Source organism: Anastrepha ludens, chromosome X (assembly GCF_028408465.1).
Source record: "Anastrepha ludens isolate Willacy chromosome X, idAnaLude1.1, whole genome shotgun sequence".
Classification (NCBI taxonomy): Eukaryota; Metazoa; Arthropoda; class Insecta; order Diptera; family Tephritidae; genus Anastrepha; species Anastrepha ludens.
In genome coordinates, this window is record NC_071503.1 from 4,092,478 (window position 1) to 4,114,905 (window position 22,428).

Sequence of the window (22,428 nt, forward strand, 5' to 3'; positions counted from 1 at the left end):
AGGTAGGTAGGTAGGGTGGTTGTCGCAAGACACACTTAGACCTTTCGCAGGTCCATTGTGATACCACTGGAGCTTATCCTTGCCCTACGTGTTCCCTTTCAAACCATCCGGTAGCTTTAATAAACGAGCAGAGCTTCGTTAGTTTTAGATGGGCTATGTCCGTTATCTATATATATAAAAATTAAGCCGAAAAAAGTGTGCATTTGTCCGGGGTAATCTCAGCAACGCGTGTAAAGAAAACAATGAAAGTTTCACACATTGTTGATGTTGCTTTGGCAAAGGTTTCTGTGAAGTTTGGTTGAAATCCGATTACGCGTGTGTGTGCGGTGCGTCGGTTAAGTGAGTGTGTTTTTGCTATTTGCCGCACGTATTTTTTGTACAGCACATATCATTCATTAGAATGGAATACATTTGGGTCGTGTGTGTCTGGGCCGATTATTATGAAATTTGGTATATATATATATTTTTCCACGGTGAAGGTTAGTATAATATGCCTATTGATTCCACTCGCCACCAGGTGGCGCTGCCGAAGGCCAAAACGAGGACCCGGGTAACCCTAGGATGTGTTTTTACATTGTGGGTATCAAATCAAAGCTACTGATGAGTGCTTTAACACAGAGTATTTTTTAGATCTCTGAGTGACCAAGGTCTGGAGATAAAGCCGAAAAGGTGGACCAAGGTACCCTTGGAGGTATTTGTGCAATATGAGTATCAGATGGAAGCTGTTGATGAAAGCTATTAAGTGAAGTAATTTTTACTGCCCGTTTCCGGGATAAAGAAAGGCGATGGAGCTGGAGATGGAAGAGGAAAAAGAATAGCTACAGGAAGAGGAAGAGGAAGAGGAAGAGGAAGGGAAAGAGAAAGAGAAAGAGAGAGAGAAAGAGAAAAAGGAAGGGCAATTGAGCTTTGGCATAGTTATAAAGAGTACATGGCAGAGGGCATACTGCATCGGATGCCACGTCGTACAGCGAATCCAAATTTACTGATGGCACCCGAAATCGAAAATGAAACATTGATTTTGATTGAAGATATGTGCGTAGCCATTGCGAACAAAGGCTTAGGACAGTTAGGAATGATTGCTCCTAATCGTCCAATGTATGATATTTCCAATCAAGATATTAATCGTGAGCAGCAATATAACATCAATGGACTGTGTCAATATATCCGAGTGCATACGCCTAAGCTAAACGATGAACAGAAATTCGCATATAATAAAATAACAACGAAAGTGGTGGTTTGTACTTTTTAGATGCACCTGGAGGTACTTTTTTGCTTTCAATAATTTTGGCAACCTTGAGATCGCAAAATAAAATAGCCTTAGCACTTGCTTCATCCGGAATTGCTGCCACTTAGTTGGATGGCGGTCGAACGGCGCATTCTGCTTTAAAATTGCCGTTGAATATGCATACAGAAGAAACACCCACCTGTAACATATCGAAAAACTCTGGCATGGCTAAAGTTTTACAACAGTGTAAAATAATTGTATGGGATGAGTGCACGATGGCATATAAAAAGTCACTGGAAGCGCTTGATAGGACATTACGAGATTTACGTAGTAAAAATAAAATATTTGGTCGTGCCTTAGTGCTGCTGGCAGGTGATTTTAGACAAACACTGCCTGTTATTCCTCGGGCAACTGTAGCAGATGAATTGGCAGCATGTTTGAAATCATGATGATTTGTGGAGACATGTTCAAACACTCAAACTAACTACAAATGCACGTGTTCTAATGCAAAATGATCCATCAGCTGCTGAATTTTCAAAGCAATTATTGGATATTGGAAATGGCAAAGTTCCTGTTGATAATTTACTGGCTTAATAACTTTAAAACCAAACTTTAGAAAAAATAAGTCAAACGAAAGAACAGTTAATTCAAAGTATTTTCCCAAATTTGCCTCAAAATTACAAAAATCGTGATTGGCTTAGTGAACGAGCCATCATGGCTGGCAAAAATAAAGATGTGAATGAAATGAATGCGGCTATTTTGGCTAACATACCAAGTCCAGAACAAACATATCGATCGATTGACACTGTTACAAATCAAGATGATATTGTAAATTATCCCACTGAATTTTTGAATTCCCTTGATTTACTTGGATTACCGCCACACATGCTAAACTTGAAAATAGGAGCACCGATTATTATGTTGAGAAACATTAATCAACCGCGACTATGTAATGATGAGAATGAATGAGATTGATGAATAACGTCATTGAAGCAACAATTTTGAATGGAAAATACTCTGGTGAAGACGTTTTAATACCGCGAATACCAATGATACCATCGGATATGCCGTTTGAATTCAAACGTTTGAATTCAAACGTCTTGAATTTCCTGTTCGCCTTGCATTCGCGATTACTATTAATAAGTCACAAGGCCAAACTTTATCAATTTGTGGTATTGATTTAGAACACCCATGTTTTTCTCATGGCCAACTTTATGTTTCATGCTCAAGAGTTGGTAAGCCATCGGTATTGTTCATTTATTCAACAACGCATGGAAAAACGAAGAATATTGTATACCAAAGAGCATTACAATAAAAAAAGTAATAAAGTAAATCACATCAAACGTTTTTTAATTGCCACTACTATTCAAAACTTCTTTCATTACTATTCATGCGCGAGAATTTTTATAAAATACACACAGTATTTTTCGGCTTAATTTAATTAATTTATCTAGATTTTTTTAAAGACGACCAGCGGAACGGGCGGGTTTTCGCTAGTATTGGTTAAAAATGCTGTATCAAGAGTGCACAGCCTTCTCATAGCTTAGCATAGCTTTCACACTCACATGAAAGGTGTCTGACTGTTTCCTCTTCTTCTACCGAAATCGAAGTACGGGAGTCCTAACCTTCTAGCGTGGCTGCTTATCAAACAGTGATCAGTTAATACCCCTATCATTTTTCTTATAGATTCTCTGTTAAATCTTAGCAAGATCTTCGATCGACCGCTGTTCCAGTTCGGCCATGTCTGTCTGCTTAGTTCGCATGTTGTGAGGTTTTGCCAGCTTGTATTTACCTTTTCGATGGCTTCCCTGTCTATAAGTAAGCGCCTTATCCGGTTCGAGATGGAGCGTTGGCCTGTGGCCTGGCACCAGATAAGGTGCACTTTGCAGCACTTAGATACGTCATTTAGTAGTTTAAAACATTCTAAAACTGTTTTTGACGAGTGCGTTTTTGATTCAAGCGCTTTTATTGCCGCTTAACTGTCCGAGTAAATGAAGACTTCATTCGTGGATAATACTCTCGTTTTTATATCTGTAAGCCCCTCTTTTATGGCAGTGACTTCCGCCTGAAATACACTGCAATGGTCAGGTAGGCGAAATGATTGGTATTCTCCGAGTTTATCGGAGTAAACCCCTCCACCTACTTTGTTGTCCAGTTTTGAGCCATCTGTGTAGATGTTTAAACCATTTTTCTTAACAATAAGCCCGTTATCCCATTCCTCTTTGGAAGGAAATACTGTGACAAACGATTTATTTAAATTGATGTCCTTGGTCTTACAGAAATCCGTTGTGCCAGAAATGCAGGGGAATTTTTTGTAAAATTGAGGAGTGTCCCCTTTGGTTCGTTCTGAGTAGGTCGATTTCTCTTAGTCTGAGAGCTGCTTTGGCAGCTGTTTGCTTACCGAATGGCTCTATTGGTAAAAGGTTAAGCATAATATTTAGTGCATCTGTGGGTGTGGTCCTAAGGGCCCCGTAGATGCAAAGACTGGCCATTCTTTGTACATGTACCATGGTTCTTTTAATGTATAATTTATCTAAAGCCGGCCACCATACTAATATGCCATATGTTAGGATTGGTCTGACAATTGCTGTGTAAAGCCAATATACGATAGATGGGGAGAGACCCCAACTTAGTCCTATCAGCTGTTTACAAGAGTATAATGCTATTCTCGCCTTTTTTACTCTATCTTCGACATTTGCCTTCCAACTTAGTTTTCTGTCTGGTATTAGATCTAAGTAGCGGGCCTCATCACTAAATTACAGTGCCGTTCCACCTAGAGTCGGGGGAGCTATATTTGTTTCCTGGTAAATAGGATGAGTTCAGTTTTATTGGGGTTGACGATTGGCCTGTTTGCTTTTGACCAGTTCTTAACCATGTTTAATAAATCTTGCACGACTTCTCTAAGTGTATTGGGAAATTTCCCTCTTACTACCATTGCAACATCGTCCGCATATGCTACGAGGTGTTGTTCTCTCTCCTCTAGGCTCTTAAGCTTGGAGTTTAATGCCAGCACCCATATGAGAGGGGACAGCACACCGCCTTGAGGTCTTCCTCTGCTAACTTTTTTCTTGATTTCTGAGGTCCCTAGGGTTGCGATCACAAATTTGCTCTAGAGCATGCTTTTGATGAACTCAACCAGACCGCCAGAGATCCCGAAATCCGTCAGTGCCTCTATTATGGTACCCGCTAGGATGTTGTTAAACGCGCCCTCGATATCAAGGAAGGCTACCAGTGTGAATTCTTGATGTACTATTGTTGATTAATACGTTAGATCATTCGTTGCTGGGAAAGTATGTGTCCACTAGCAACTTCAGAGATTCGTCACTCGAGATAGTCCAACTCGTATCCGGTGTTTGGAGGTATCCGGAGGAATACTGTTTTTTTTTTTTGAAAGGATTTTACGCAGTCAAGAAGCTTCTGTGGCTCCTTCGATTTCTCCACAGAACGTTCTCTAACCAGACCTTTTCGCTTTCCTAACTTCTTTTTTGTGAATTCTTAGCTTCTGCTGTCATTTCTTAATGTTGTCAGGTCTTCTGACCACCAGGGCGACTTTTCCTTCCCTTGTACTTAATTATAGGACAGGCTTTATTTACCGCAGTTCTACAAACCTCCGTTAGGATTTGTACGAGTTCGTTCAGTGATTCTCTATCTTCAAAGGTGATATTTCGGGAATGAGGTCTTTTTCAAGTTTCTGCTGGCAGGCGGGGCCCGTGAGCTGTTTCCCCCAAATTTTATTTTTATATAGCGATGATCGGAGTAAGAGTGGTCATTCAGAACCCTCCACTGCGTCATCTTTCCGTAGAGGGTGTGACATGCTAGCGTAATATCAAGAACTTCTTGTCTATTGCCCTTGTTGTCGGTGCCTTTGTTACACACTAAATGCTTACCACATATAATATAATTGAAGAGAGACTCACCACGTTCGTATGTATCCGAGCTCCCCCGTACGGTATGGTTCGCATTGGCGTCACCTCCTAAAACTAGTTCGAGGTTGTGTGCTATGCAGTCTTCCACAAGGTTTCTTATCAGCGGCGACGGCAGTGGATCTGTGTCGTCTCCGGCAAAATAAAACGAGGTAAGCCAGATGTTGCTTCCGCTCACTTCCCAGCTAACCGTTGTAGTATCCGCGTTATTGAAATTTGAATCATAAATAAAATAAGATATGTTTTTGCAAATCTGCATGCTCTTTTAGTACCTTCACAATTGGTTTTATATACCTTGTAACCTGATGTCCTCAAGGCGCAGATTTCGCCATTCCGTACCCAGGGTTCCTGGATGAGGACTACATCCAGCTGATCTTCTGCCAGACAATCCAGGAGGGCAAGGCAGGCTTCCTTACAGTGGTGTAGGTTTATCTGAAGAAGATGCATTGGCTGTTAGCGTTATGGCTGGGTCTTCTTTTTGTTTTTTTTTGTCGGGACAACTAGCAAGTGCAGCACTCAGACATTAATTGAGTCCATTGTACTACACTTGGATTCCCTTTTAATTTTCTTTAAATCTTTCAATCAGTCCAACCAGCCGTCTACACTCCCCTCTGCCTAATGACAGAAGGGTTTGCGACAGTCGATCGGACATGACAGGTAACATCAGTTTTGTCAATCTGCAGCCTCTCTCAGCCTGCCAAGCTCGCTTGTGGGTGGTAGTTACCCATTTGCTAACCGTGGTAGTGATGGCCGCAGAGGGGAGTGGCAAAACGGGCTCTGGGCCAAAGAAGTTGGCCTCAGAGCCCATCTTAGCTGAGGAGTCAGAGGTCTCGTTACCCGCGATACCCACGTGTCCCAGGACCCATGTTAGCATCAGGCTGTTATGTCTACCGACATAGTTCAGCCTGGATTTACAGGACTTCACTACCCCTGATGTGGTTGAAGGGCTGTCTAAGGCCATAAGCGCAGCTTGGCTGTCGCTGCAGACACATATAGATCTGCCTCTCCACCGTTTTTCCACAACAAAGTTCATTGCTTCTTGAACTGCATACACCTCCGCTTGAAACACAGATGCATGCATTCCAAGAGCAAAGTGCAGTTTTGTCGCGCTGGATTCCACGTAGACCCCAGAGCCGAAGCCATGCTCGGTCCTGGAGCCATCCGTAAAAATGCGAAAACAGTGTTTGCCGGGCTCATTTTCTGAGTCTCCCCACAACTGAGCCTCTGGTAACACTACACTGTATCTCTTTTCAAGTACGACCCTTGATGGCATGGAGTCAAGGGGCATGGAGAGAATCGTTGGATCGATGCCTATGCCTTCTCTGTGTTCCAATGCCGGACAAGGGCCGTACCAGTTCCCACTGTGTTTCAGTCTGCAGATGGCCTTCAAGGCCTCTCCTTGGATGAAAGCATCAAGTGGTGGTAAACCAATCAGAGCATCTAGTGCCGGGCCTGAAGTAGTCGGAAAAGCTCCGGTGCACCAGATGACCACAGTGCGTTGTAGTCTCGATAAGGCCCTCCTGACTCCCACTAGAGAGAGTCTGCTCATCCAGACCACTGATGCATTGGTGATAATGGGTCTTATCATAGCCATGTAGATCCATAGGACCTTGCTAGGAGAGAGACCCCACGTTTTCCCAAAGACACCTTTGCACTGCCAGAAAGCTGTCAGTGCTTTAAATGCCTTTGTTTCAACGTGTGATTTCCATAGGAGCTTACTATCGAGGATTACTCCAAGATATTTAATTTCCTTGGATAGCTGGATTGTGACTCCTTTTAGCTTTGGCAGAGCGAGTCCGTCAAGCTTCCTCCTTCTGGTAAAGAGGACAATACCAGTCTTGGCGGAATTTGCCGATAGCCTATTCGCACAGCACCAAGTGTCAATCCGATCCAGAGTTTTCTGCACTTTCCTGCAGATGTTCATAAGCGAAGGGCCTGTTACCAAACAAGCAACATCGTCCGCATATGTGTGTGCGTAGACTCCCGACTCGTTTAAGGTCGTGAGTAGAGGATCGATTACCATGCACCAGAGCAATGGAGACAGCACACCGCCTTGGGGGCAGCCTCTATTAACCCCAGATGACACCAGCAGATCTTCCTCTGCTCGCACCGAAACTATTCTTTGGGCCAGCATCGAACGAATCCAATTTACTAGCACCCGGTCTACGCCGTGCCTACTGGCAGAGTTACACATACTATCAAAAGTGGCATTATCAAACGCCCCCTCTATGTCTTAAAAGATGACCATAGCGTAGTCCCTCCTGCCGATGGCCAGCTCTACCCTAGCAACAAGGTTTAGCAGTGCCGACTCGCAGGATTTTCCACTCTGATAGGCATGCTGAAATAGAGACAGAGGGTGAGCCTTCAGCGACTTCTGACGTATGCGCAGTTCCACCAGTCTTTCGAGACTTTTCAGCATGAAAGAGGTCATGCTGATGGGTCTAAAGCTTTTGGGGCTGTTGTAGTCGTCTTTTCCAACCTTTGGGATGAAAGCGACCCTCACCATCCTCCAAGAGCATGGTATGTAAGCCAGTGCCAGGCATGCCGAGAAGATTTTCTTCAGGGCTGCTGTCACGAACTCTGCACTCTCCTCAAGGTTTAGCAGTGCCGACTCGCAGGATTTTCCACTCTGATAGGCATGCTGAAATAGAGACAGAGGGTGAGCCTTCAGCGACTTCTGACGTATGCGCAGTTCCACCAGTCTTTCGAAACTTTTCAGCATGAAAGAGGTCATGCTGATGGGTCTAAAGCTTTTGGGGCTGTTGTAGTCGTCTTTTCCAACCTTTGGGATGAAAGCGACCCTCACCATCCTCCAAGAGCATGGTATGTAAGCCAGTGCCAGGCATGCCGAGAAGATTTTCTTCAGGGCTGCTGTCACGAACTCTGCACTCTCCTTCAGCATGGCGGGATATATGCCATCTGGTCCGGGCGACTTGTAGCCGCCAAAAGATTTGATGGCAAATCGAATGGCGGCCTCATTCACCACAGATCTAGCAACGAACCAGTCATGCCGAGAAGGTGTAACAGCTCTGACTACTGCCTCTATCAATAAGGGCTGCTGCCGGCTGATGCTTATCTGATTACCAGGAAAGTGAGATTCCATCAGCAAGCTGAGTGTCTCACTTTTCCGATCCGTGAAGGAGCCATCAGATTTCCTGCTGCTGCCCCAGATTGTATGCTGGGCATTAGCATCGCAACATAGGATGAGGCCCAGACTGCGCCGCTCACAGAACCTCACGAGACTGGTGGCCTTCCCGGGTGGTGGCCCTTCCAGAGCATCGTAAGGAAAATAAGCAGATGTAATCACAAACTTCGACCATCTGCGTCTACCTCTGTAACACACCTCAGCTGCTACCAGGTCTTGGCAACAGAATTGCTCAAGACCCGTCACAGTGAGATGGGATGATACTATAAGACCGGTCCTAGGTCTACTCGAACTCCTGTCATATAGTAACGTGGCCCCTTTCAGCGCACTTAAGCCACAGAGATGGCCCCTAAAGACCCAGGGCTCTTGCACTGCTGTTATATGTTTATTTTTGCGCGTAAAAGTTCCCTTTCGGAATACTTACTCTCCCGTTTTAAGTACCACCTCCCTAAGTCCAGTTCTGAGTCTGAAGAGGCGTATTCTTCTTCGGTGGAATGGTCGTCTTCGCTCATTGGCTCTGTTTCGCTCATGGGCTCTAATTCGCTCTTAGGCTTTGTACTTTCCTTCGTGGTGAGGAAATCTATTGCTTCCGTATCAGTTTTGTGGATGTGAAGCTTTACTTTTACAAAACCGTATCTCAATTGCCCATCGCATTTCGCTAACGGTTCAATTGAGTTTTCAGTCAAGAGCAGGAGAGCCTGCATGGTGGCGCGCTTCTATTCTTTCGATTCTTCCACGCTATTCTTGTTGCTTAGTGTTTTGAAGTTGAAGGTAACCAGACCCTTGCTCGCGGCCTGAACGGAATATCTTTCCTGTCCACGACCACTAGCTTGGCATTTGGGTACACTTCGCTGACTTTGGAGATGGCCTCTTTGTACAGCTGAACCGATCTCTCATCGTCACACGCTATTATTTTTATCTTGCCTTGGTGCCAACCTAAATCTTAGCACGCAGGCGGGTGGCCGGGGTTCTCCAGAATAACCTTCAGTGTCACTTTCGTTAGCTCGGCCTCGACCCATTTCCATTGGGCCTTGGGGATCATACCTTCAGGATGGTTTTCGTCCAAAACTCCTATAATAATGTGGTCTTTGGCAACCTCCGCAAATGATTTTCTGGGCGTCACGCCCATTGTTTTATGCCTTTTGGCGTTTGGCTTAATTTCTTCCAAGGACCGTTGTCGTTTTGGAGCAGATTTAACAGGTTTAAAGTCGGGGTTGAAATAAGGAATGATTGCTTTCGCTCTTCCGATCGTCTCTATAAACTATTGTGGCATTTCGCTTTTCTTTTGGTAGCTAGCTGCCTCCTTAGGAGCCTAGCTGCGTTTCTGCGATCCTGGTAGCTCGCTTTCGCTGGGTCTACCACCCACACAAGCGGCCATCCTTCGGTACCGGAGCTACCAATAGAAGTGCTTCCGGTCGGCACCGTTTTTGGGGGCTGAATTGCAGTTGTCTACCGGGCTCTACTTGTACTTGGACCTGTGTCCAGTACTGATTGTGTAGCTACTGGCCTCGCTTTCGCTGTGGCTGTCACTATTTGCTTAGATCGACTTATTAAGCCGATGGATGGTGTTTTCGTTGAGCTCGGTGCGACCGTAGCTCGTATTGCGGAACTGATTGTTCCTATCGGTCTGTTCGAAGGAGGACCGATCTCCTGTTTTTAGTTTGTTTTTGAATTAGGACTTTGCATTTTTGGACCCACGAGTGTCGGAGAACGGATGTCCGCCCGTGCATAGCTCCGAACTACACGGGTAAGGCTAGTTATTACGGAGGGCGCCAGTTATCCGTAAGCTCCGTTCGAGACTTGGTTATTTATTAGAAGGGACCCAAGCCTGACAGATTCTCGGCACGGGTCGCATCACACCTTAATCCAGCCCTTCACTCCCGACTACGAACCCTACCCATAGTACCTTTAACTTAGCTAAGTACCTCCTGAAAATAGAAAAACTGTGATACTTATTACCAGCCGGCACCCTGATCACAGAAGGAATGCTCTTCCAAAACTTTGCAGCTTCTAATTCGGTTAATGACGGAGTCAAAAGCAAAAGTAGCATCTAACACTTCCTGTATATTACTTGAGACAAAAATAGGTGTATTACCTTTATTACAAATTTGAAGTTTAGTTCCCATCAGACAATCAAAGATACACACACCTCTAGCGTTAGTATCAGTGCTGCCCGATATCAAGTGATGCGCATTTACATCCGCACCTATATCTGCGCCTCTGGTCATGTGCAAGGTAACAGGAAGACGGAATATCTGGTGGAATAACTGGTGGATTCTATTGATGAACAAAATTTCCTCTAACTCTCTGTCTAGGCGATCCTAATTGCCTTATTTTACTGTCTCCCACTTTCTTTGTACAGTTTCCAATTTCCTATCGAGTAGCCGAGGTTGAGGGTTGACGTAGACTTTTCTCTCAGTTTTGAGACCGCCCTGCTCCACCAAGGAGGGTGTGGTTTTTGCTTTTTTTTATAGGCTTGTAGGTAAGACTTGACTTTAAGATAATTTTTCAGTATGCGGCGGATGCTACAGTCCGATATTTTCAGGTTTTTCGCCATTTGATTGGCACTTCGTCGGAATCTCGCTCAAGTCACTTCTTCCGTTTTTCAAGCATTTCACGTGACGTTCCAGTCTTTCGATGATCACCTCCATGACGTTTCGCGATGCTACCAGTATCACTGTAACGAGTAATGTTGCGATAATCAAAAACTTTATTTACTTGAAAGTGCTCAAGCTCACGAATAATCCCTGATTGTGATTTTCCAGCCAAATATAATGCAATCACATCATTACGTTTGAAATCTATTACTTATTTTCTTTTTTCGCGTTTACTCTCATCAAAATGCTTCTGCCCGAGTTACGTCACATGAAACGCCAACCACGATTCCCATCAATTGGGAAAGATAAGAAAAGAAATTCGAAACGAAAAGTATTGCAATAAGTGTTGGAAAGATATAAAAAGAAATAAATAAATAAAAATATTGCAATAGCAGCAATTCTTATAAGCATTATTGGAATGCTTGCTTTTAAACATTAAAATAAATTCGAAACCAAAAATATTTTAATAATAGCAATAGCAGCAATTCTTAATAGCATTATTGCAATGCTTGCTTTTGGACAATAAAATAAATTTCAAACCAAAAATATTGAAATAAGCTTAAGAAAGAAAAAGAAACAAATGAGAATAGCAATAAATTCATTTTTTTTTTTGTACAAGTGTAACGTGTACAATTTTTCCAACATAGAAAATATGTATTTAAGCAACAAAAAATAAATTGTAGTCAGTCGATAATTAGAGTTCAATAAAGTAACTTTTAAAATTAAACAAGTTAAATTTGTTTTTTTCGAACGGCTCGGAAGACGTTATTCGCGCTTGTAAAAAATACTTTGGACTGTCATTTAGCCAACTAACAGACCCGTGCATCAGATGCGCGAGCGGTCTGAAGTTGGTTACACTTTGAGTGGCGAGCCCTGTAACTGTGATCATAGATGGCAAAGCGTCGCCATAGACAGTATTCAACTTCGCTTTTATCTCCCCGCATTTATTCCCATCCAAAAACAAAAAGCGAATTACCGAACGACATTGCTCTTTTTTCATCTTAGCGAAAATCACGGAACACGTCTTACTCGAATATCTGCCAAGGCCAAACTAACCTATCAATCAGTCTGAAATTTGTCGCCGTTTGAAGGATTGCCGCACACGATGCTAATACCAACTTCCCTCAGGAACGCCCTCTGTCATCAAACACGGGTACTTATTTAAACGCCTGGGCACACGAGACTCTTCAGTGGCGCCGCGCCAAAGGAATGGTGCTGTTGTATCTGCGCCTATGAATTTTGTGCACTGCAGCTTCTACAGCTTTACTGTTTAGTGTCTAAGGACAAACTGGAAGGGGTACAAAGGGCAGCAGCCATGTTCATCATTTTGGGCTTTTGGGCTTTGCGTTTCACTCCTATCAAGGTTCATAAGACTGACAGTCAAGCTGCCATAAAATCTCAGAAATTGAGCTGAGTCAACTAGTTCAGGATTAGCTCAGTCTACGTCACGCAGACCAGGAGTAGATGAACGACGGTGCCCACTAGTGATGAAACTAGACAGGTCTGGCTTAGAAGAAATGAAAACAAAACTATATCTCTCATTAATCTAGACCCGCCTAAGTAGTTGGTGTTATCACCAGACACTGCCTAATGGGAACACACGAAAAAAGTAAGGGTTCCCCTGCAATGACTTCGGTCGCAAAACAGTTTCGCAAAAGTTTTAATTGTTATAAAAAATGAAAGTGAATCGTTAATTTTATTGCAGTCAAGAAATTTAACTGTTAATGGTGTTTTTTTTTTTGTTCTATTCTCATATGAAATACGCAGCATTTTTACGGAGCGTATGTAAATATTTTCGTAATACTGGCACATAATACTATAGATGTAATTTTTTCAAGAAAAGGAAACATTATTGACAAGTCGCCGGTGAGTGTTTTATGTGCAAATTTCATCGTGAGAGCGTGAGAGTATTTTTTTAACGGTAATGTGAGACAATTGTTATGTACAAGATGATTTGCGGCGATGATCCAATTGTACAAGACTCCCACGAAAAAGATGCTTCCGAAAATATCGAAGGGATCATTCTTGGTGGTAAATCCCGAGGAGAAGATTTTTCGCTTTCCTATGGCCCTCACCACAAATAGACAAGTAAACAGTTTATTTGTGCTTACACAGGGAGGTAAAAAATATGATTTACTATAATGCATTCCACCGCTTTGGAATAAATTATCCGCTTAATAAATAACTTTCTAAAATGCACAGCTGTAAAAACAGTTGCAGCAGAAAAATATTATTTTAAAGTACATATTTCAGCACATACTCGTACACATGTATGTATGAGTGCGAATTCTCATAACATGATGCTAGCATGAGCATATGCGTTGGGATCTGCTCTGTAGCACAAAAAAAGCTTGCTCTCACAAACGCCTCAACGGAAGGCTATGCCTTGGTTTTTACACCCTCGAAACTAATTCACTTTTGAATGTACAAATGCATGCATACGAGTATGATAAATTTAAGTACATATGTAAGGATGTATGTACATATATTTCTGAACATACGATTTGTGGGAAAGATTCAAGTGTCTGTTCGAGGAAAATCAATTTCGTGCGTGTAATAAATTCAATTTCGAAAATTCTAATTTAAAAAATTTTGCTACGACCATCAAAATTATATTACTTCCATTTGACTTATTCCGTAATTCATTTAGTGATGCTATCACTTAATGTTACTGAATTTTACTAGCGTTTTTATCTCTTTACAAGGGAAGTGGAAACAGGGCTGCCGAAAAAGTTTAACTAACTTTTGACTTAGCCGTTTACAATGCTTACATATGCATGCATATACCATACAACCATTCATTATGGAAAATATAAATAATAAAAACAGAAATAATGTATTATAATAATAAAAATAGTGTATGATACATAACAATAATAATAATTAACAACTATGTTCTAGAAGCTATAAGCTTCACTAAGAAAATGGAAGGACTTATCCTACATAAATACCTATAAATATTATTAGGATACGTGTCCTCTGAAGACAGATACAAGCATGTCACTAAGGACAACCTTTCCTGTTTTTCTCTTTTTTCAATTTTCGGTTTACAATTTACCGGAACTCTATCTAGCTATTTCTGTTCTAACAAAGGCTCAAATTGATGGAGATGTCCTCAGAAAAAACTGATATTATAAGTGCAATCGCTAAATGCTTCATCTCTTCGAATTTGATTCTCTTAATTTATTAACCTCCAAGTAATCTACTTATGTTTTAATATAACCGTCTTTAGTACTTTGCATTTCACTTCTAATTATACTTAAGCCCACAAATGAACCAATTTTCAGAAAGATTCAAAGCAATGTCCAAAAAAATTGGATAACACTGTGGAACAAATTCAGGTTAGCAAAAATTAGGTCCATTCTGAGAGTGGCGGGTGAAAATAGAGGCGAAATTAGAAGACCCGTATCGCGCCGTTTTTTATGTTAGTTCGAATTTTTTTTTAATCGGCCTTCGAATTTTGCAGTCAAATGCCGATTTTCAGTATATTGTTTCATAAGTACCACACAAATTTTCAAAATCAATTTTTTCAAAAATTTTAATTGTTGCACAGGTCTCTAGCAATAATTTGGCTTTTACAGATTGAAAAAATATCAATTAGTCGACGAGTTATAGCCAAAAAACCATTTAACAATTTTGCTCCGATTTCGAACTTCGAAGGCCGATTAAAAAAAAATTCGAACTAACGTAAAAAAACGGCGCGATACGGGTCTTCTAATTTCGCCTCTATTTTCACCCGCCACTCTCAGAATGGACCTAATTTTTGCTAACCTGAATTTGTTCAACAGTGTAATTTGACATGGAAACTTTCGCTGTCTCAGAGTTCAACGCTAAGATTCTGTGACAGAGATTTAAATGGATTTAATACAAACAGATCAGGGTCTGACGTGATTCTTCTGGACACACCATGTACTATTAGTGTTCATGCGATTGTTGCAGCGATGCACTTTTTTAAAGGAATTGCTTCCGGAAAGCGTGTGAAGCGGTCAATAATTGTAAAACTCTGATTAAAGCCTCAGATGACAGAAATCTAATTCAATATGTACTATATGTGCTCGAAACGCTGTGATGGTGGCTGAAAATTTGTAACTTGTGTTGATCGTGATGTTGCCATGTGACGCAAGATTTTGTCCATTATCTGTATCTTCATTAATATTTACTCACCAATTTCTGCGATACTTCAATTCGACGTTATGGCGTCCGGAAACATGCCTCATATCAAATATGAACTGGCCAATATATAGTAACCGTCGAAGCTGCCAGAGTGACACTCGCTCAATACGTTGCTGAAGTGCGTGCTGCAATGGTTTGGGATTCGAGTATTTGATCATATTCCGACTTTTGCAAATATGATGAAATTGGTTTCAAAGACTGTATGCTTTCGATTATACGTCGACAGTTAAAGGAAAGATACTTTCACTATTATGGGTATGTCGTAAGAATTTGACACCTGTTCATCCTAAGTATGGCTTTATTAGATTTATTACTAAATTGTAGCTCAGAAAATGCTGAAATAATGGTTCAAATGCTTCAAATGTTCGTGCTCGTTATTTTATGTGACAACAATATTAACGATATAGACGCAGGTGACGTGTCACCTCTTCCATAACCCTTTGAAGCGTTTGGCTGATTTTCGCAAGCTAAAAGCCATAAGGGACCAAATGGCGTTATAATGGTTGTTTTACTACCTTCTGGTGCTAACGAATCTGGTTAAATGCTGGAACCAGATCTATTGTTGAGAAAGCTTGTTTCAAATGAAGGTTCATAGTGAAATCTTCAAGGCAGTGCTAGCGATTTGTCTAACTCCTTGCGAGTTGCTTTAGCTTATTTGATGGAGGGCGGTATATTTTATTTGTCACCATTGGTCCATTTACATTGCGGATGTGGTGGACGTATAATGTTGTTTCTTTTTCGACTAACCATGTAGGCTCGTGACCACGTCTTTTGGTTGATTTAAAATTCCAGATGACGTTACAGCAGTATATCCATCACGCAGGCATTTTGACTTGAAGTCCACTATTAATTCAAATAACTCAAAAGGTCGGCTCCAATTATTGGTTTAGTTACATCGGCGACGATAAATTGCCATAATAACTCACAATGAACGCCGCCGTTAAGTGATAACACCGTCGATTCGCAGGTTTGTATAAACAATGGTGCTTTTCTTCTCGACCGAGCACAAGGAAATTCTAGGAGGTCAGAGACAGTATCTACGAGAAGTAAAGTACTAGAGGATCGATCTTTGATGTACAGGCGGTAAAAATTAAGTGCAGAATCACAGCTCACCGTTAATGATTCCCCCTGCGTTTTCCGTAAATTTGACATGGTAATAACAAAAATCGTTAGGGTAAACCTTTCAGATTGAGACTAATTGCGAGACTTTCGTCTCGTTTTTCGTCGTAAGTTTCTCTGTTTCCAATAATGGTTGCAAAAGCAGACATTTGTTTGGAACTTGCTTGATTAAATTTGATTTAGCTATGCTGGCCGTAATGGATGACATTTGTGTATATTGAAAATCCCGTGAATCCTGTTAGTACCGACATCTAGATTTTTTAAAGTGGTAATGCGAACTAGCAAGTGTGTGTTTCGGTAATGTGGAAAGCCATTTTGTTTCATATACATACATCTTCATCGATGCTTGGAATTAAAGATTTGTAATCAATATTCATCAATATCTTCGCCTTCGCGGAGCCCTAGTGGTTTAGCTTCTTTTGATTTGAAAAAACGTGAGACTAGTTTTTAACATGACGCTGGTGTAACCACGATAATATCTTAAACTTCAGCGGCACCTTATGTCAAGAACAGAAATCGCATTTAACTTTAAATTTTTAATTTTCATATTACTTGGCGGGATAAAGTCACCCTAAATTAAATTTATATAAACTTTTCCAGGCGAAGTAAGAAAACTGACATATATTTGCTTCAACCGTATATTTGTGAGTACACAGGTAATACGTAAATATATGAATGATATAGGTAATATCTCATCTTAGCATAACCTTTCTGCAAAAAATTAAGGAAACGATCACCAATCACGCCGGCAATGATACAATGAATTTTTCACTATAACTGACTTCAGATTAACGTTTATATAATAAGCGTATATGTAACATTTTAAAAATTTTTTAGAATTTTTTTTTAAGTTTTAATAATAAGTGGTCTTCCTCTTCCTCTTCCTGCAGCTATTCCTCTTCCATCTCCAGCTCCATCTCCCTTCTTTATCCCGGAAACGGGCAGTAAAAATTACTTCACTTAAAAGCTTTCATCAACAGCTTCCATCTGATACCCATATTGTACAAATACATCCAAGGGTACCTTGGTCCACCTTTTCGGCTATATCTCGAGACCCTGGTCACCCAGAGATCTAAAAAATACTCTGTATTAAAGCACTCATTAGTAGCTTTGATTTGATACCCTCAATGTAAAAACACATCTTAGGGTTACCCTGGTCCTCGTTTTGGCCTTCGGCAGCGCCACCTGGTGGCGAGTGGAATTAATAAGCATATTATACTAACTTTCACCGTGGAAAAATATATATATATACCAAATTTCACAATAATCGGCCCAGACACACACGACCCAAATGTATTCAATTCTAATGAATGCTATGTGCGGTACAAAAAATGCGTGCGGCAAATAGCAAAACACACTCACTTAACCGACGCACCGCACACACACGCGTTATCGGATTTCAACCAAACTTCACAGAAACCTTTGCCAAAGAAACACCAACACCCCGGATAAATGCACCCTTTTTTCGGCTTAATTTTTATATATATAGATTAAAAGAGAATCCGTTGTCAAAGATAACGCCAACGTCCTTACACTCGCTAACACACAGCAGGACACATGTCGAGATACTGTACTTAGTGCACAAAATGTTAGATGTTTTCGAATAAAATATTTGAAAGCACTTGGATAAGTTCAGCGAAAGTCGTGAATTCTGGCACCACAGGTAAAGCCTATTCATATCGGCTTGCAGTTTAATAGAATCCTCTTGGGTCTACATCGCTGAGAAGATCTTAAGGTCATCAGCATAAAGCAAAAATTTAGCATATGAGAAACAACTTTTGATGTCATTAATAAATAACACAAATAAAAGCGGTCCCAAGATGTTTCCTTGCGGAACACCAGAGGTGGCAGAAAGGGGGTAGATGAAATACCATCAATTGTTACAACACAACGTCTATTGCTCAAATAAGAGTTTATCCATTGTAGAAATGTAGAATGAAAGCCAAGACTAGCTAATTTTTTAACTAAGATTCTATGAGAAACTTTAGCGAAGGCTTTCGAAAAGTCGCTGTAAATACAGTCGACCTGGAAGCCAGCGGAGAAAGAATCAATGCAGTATTCACTAAAAACAGCCAGATTAGATACTGTAGATCTGTTAGCAATAAACCCATGCTGATTAGGGCAAATGAAAGATTTAACGGCAAAACTCAGCTTTGCATAGACCTCGTGCTCAAAAATTTTGGAAATAGTTGACAGCTTAGAGATAGGCCTATAATTTCTAACGTCATTTTTATTGCCACTCTTAAAGAAGGGCGTAATGAAAGAGAGTTTCCATGCGTCAATGAAACACCCCGACGATAAAGATTTGTTGAAAATAATTTTCAGGGGATAGACGAAGGCCGGACAATTTTTTATCAAAACTGCTGAAAGTCCATCAGCATCAGTTTGAGAGGATGATTTCAATTTAATTAAAGCGTTATTAATATCCTCAGAAGAGAGGCAAAGACCTCCAAAGTTCAGGGCATAAACTAAGTCAGAAGAAAAGTCGGATGGGCGATCAAGTTCGTCGTCAAGAAAATTAAATTTAAAAAATTCAGCAAACAAGTTTGCCGCTTCACTTGGGCTTCACGCTTGACTATTATCGAACAACATACCAGTGGGAACACTGGCACTACTCCTTCTAGATTTTATGTATTGTATTTCCAGAAGATTTTGGGATTTGCTTTAATGTTTAACTCTATATTGGTAATATAGCTGTTATAGAGAGATTTATTTAAATCGTTGAAATCCTTTAACGCTTGCTTGTATTTAACGAAGTACAAATGATTCTTCGTAGATTTAAACTTCTTGAAATAAATATTTTTAAGATTTTTAAGTTTTTTCAAAGACTGAGAATACCAGGGCAAATTATAGGGCTTTTTCTTTCTGAGCGGAATGTTATCTAAGCAGAGATTAGACAAGATGGACGTAAAGGCAGAAAAACTACTAGATGTATCAAGTTCAGCAAATAAATTATCCCAATTAATGTCCAGTAATAAGTCATTGAAATTGACAAAATCGCATAAAGAATAATTGAATGATAGCCTGACATCAGACGCAATAGTATATTAGCAAAACAGTAAAAGTCGATTTTGACAACTAAGGGTAAATGATGCTTACCTTTAGGAGTTATGGAATTCAAACATTCATTGATCTCGTAGTTTATGTTATCACTTACAAATATGAGGTCTAAGATTCTATTCAGAGAATTAACAAAATTATTAATTTGAAATAAATTAAGACTAAGAATATTATCAATAAAATATAATTCATGATTTGCAGTTACATTATTTGGTGTGAGAATAGAGTTAGAGGCACTAGCACACCAATTTATTTTACTTAAGTTGAAATCACCTAACACATATAAATTATTGTCATTTAAATTATTTAGGACAAGATATACTATGTTGTCAACATGCGCTTTGTACAGCTCGTATGGACTTTCAGGTGGCAAATACGAGGCAATCAGATATAAAGAGCCTTGTGAGTTGGGACAACTTATGCAGATCCAGTAGAGAGTCACCGTTCATGAAGGGGCACAAAAAGGCGTTTAAGTGACACCTGATAGCAATAAGAATGCCCGCGCAAGCACCCTGTTTTTGCAGCGTCTCTGTGTTTGCGAAAAACGTTAAATAAGTTCGGGTCGAAGAATTCATTGTCATAGAAACTTGCATTTAGCCAAGTCTCAACAAGAACGAAGATGTCATAATCTAACTGCGAACTAAGGGAATGTACATACTCAGCCTTAGTACCCATGCCGGACGCATTTTCATAGTAAATCTTAATTCGACTATTATTTCGATTATTAGGCCTGGCACAGGTTACTAATTCTGCGCCAGTTGATTTATTTGCTTGCTTAAAAAATTAAACGGACGAATGGATACATTAACAGGCCAGATCTCAGGCTTAAGCAGTTTATCATAGTTATGTTCACTAACACCTAACTCAAAGTTTATGTGCCAAAGAGAGTCCGCGTTTGTCTCTTTTTTAATAAGCTTATAGCATAAGATATGCTTCGTATCTAAGCCGGCATGTTTATTAACATACTGAATGATGTCATCAGTTGACATCGTAGGTGAGAAAGATGATAAATGTAGCCACTTAAAGCGTACAGCCACCTCAAGTTCGTCGTTCACACCAGATCCAACAACACGTAGTTGATTTTTCTTACGTTTACTCTTTTTACTCTCAACAGAGACCCAGGCAGAATCAGTGGGAGCCTGCGAAGAGTTTGGAAGTTGAGAAGGAATTATACGCGAATGTAAGTTATTATTTACGCTCTTAACATTAACGGAGGGAGGATCAACTCCACTAGCAACAATTGGGCGACGCAATAGCTGAGAGCGATTGCGAACGAAAGGCACAACATACGGCGACAAAGTCTCAGAGGCAGAGGCAGCAGCAGCGTATGAGATAGCAGCAGAGGCGTCAGCAGCAGCACTCGATGTATTGGTTCAAAACAAAAAGCGATCAATCCACAGTTGCATTTAGAAGTAAATATGTCTTCATCGGATGATGAATTTTTATTACTTGCAACTATTGCAGTTTTGTTAAAAAAAAAAGAAGAAAAGAGATAAAAAAAAAGTGTGGATGAAAAGCCTGTACGCAAAACGTAAAAAGTTTACTCATGAGCATCTTTTAAGTGAATTAAAATTATCATGTAAAGACGAATATAAAAATTTTATGCGAATGGACTCGGAAACATTTGAAGAGCTTTTGGGCATGGTGGCGCCATTAATAGCAAAACAAAATACATGTATGCGAGATGCAATAACACCCAACATGCGCTTACCATGTGAGTGAGTTTATAGACTTCAAAACTCGTTATATCCTTTTCGACTTCTACTTTTAATTAGACTTATGTACATAATGTAATTTTATTGAAAACTGTGTGTTGGCTTATGTAATTTGTATATACGTAATTATTCTATGGCTGAAAAGCGTAGGTAAGGGAATTAAATTTGAGTTTGGGTCATTTTACAAAAATTAAAGGTAATCTGCTTTAACTTATTCTGTTCGTTGTTTGAGAATTTTTTTGTTACCCACTTTCTGTGTTATATTAAAAAATCGCAATAAGTCATGTTTTTAATTATAACTTACGTTTTTATGTACTTTACTTATGTATATCAGTTTTAAATAATTTCATTTACATATAAATTTTTAAATTTTTTGCTTATTTATGTACATATTTCATACGGATTGTGCTTATTTTTAGGATATGTAGGTATTTACGAGTAACATTCTATTGGGCAACCGCACACTAAATACTAACCTCAATGCTAAATAATATACAACCCTGCTGTTTTGCCCATCAGACTCCGACACGATCAAAAAAGTAAGCGTCAAACGAAAATATCAAAAGTTTTTGATTTTTCATCAAGCATCGTACGTGTAGCCGACAACAAATACGTGTGTCACGACGACACCCGACTGCACTAACACACACAAAGCTCAGTCAAGCATGCTTGACCGTCACCAGAGGTCTTATAACTGTTGGCAGCAGAAATAGTTGACACAGTTGTTGACATTGAATTTTTTGTGTTAGCAGCGCGCGAGATACAGCTAGTCTTAGCATCAGCACAAATAGGCACATTAACAGCCTCAGGATTTACTGCAGTAAAGCAGTTATTAAATAATCTCTTCATAGAGAGAAGTTCGGATTGTAGGTTAACAACCTTTCCCAGTAGCAGTTGCTTATCGTCCAGATCATCCACAGGCGGCAATGCATCAGGTGTGTTGCGGGGTGGAGGCGGGGAGCGAATTGAGTTTCGCCGCAATTTAGTGCAAACATAGAAAATCACATTCAAACCTCACAAAAAAGTCAGCATCAGCTTCCGACAGGTTAGCACATTTCAAATGGAAAAGTTATTTGCATTTGGAACATTGTGTTTTCGGCTGACCACGGTCGACTTTTTGCTTGAATGTGCAAGGCATGTTTTTAAAATAGGCACAAATTGAATTAATTTAACGGATTCACTAGAAAATAAACACAAATTGTGGAGCGAACCAAAACACGTCTGTATACCGCAACATTCAATACGCTCTTCTAAGGGGGGACAATCGCAAAATTTTAGGCATTTTCTGATAGGAAGATTACTTTAGCGCCACCTGTTACATTAATGTTTGTTTTTAATTATTTGCTTGACGTGATAACGCCTTTCAGAGATCCACGATATAATTGCAAAGAAGACAAGTATAAGTTTAGCATGAATTAATATTTTTCAGATCGGGATATCGTGAAGCGAACAATTGAAGTTTTAGTTTCGG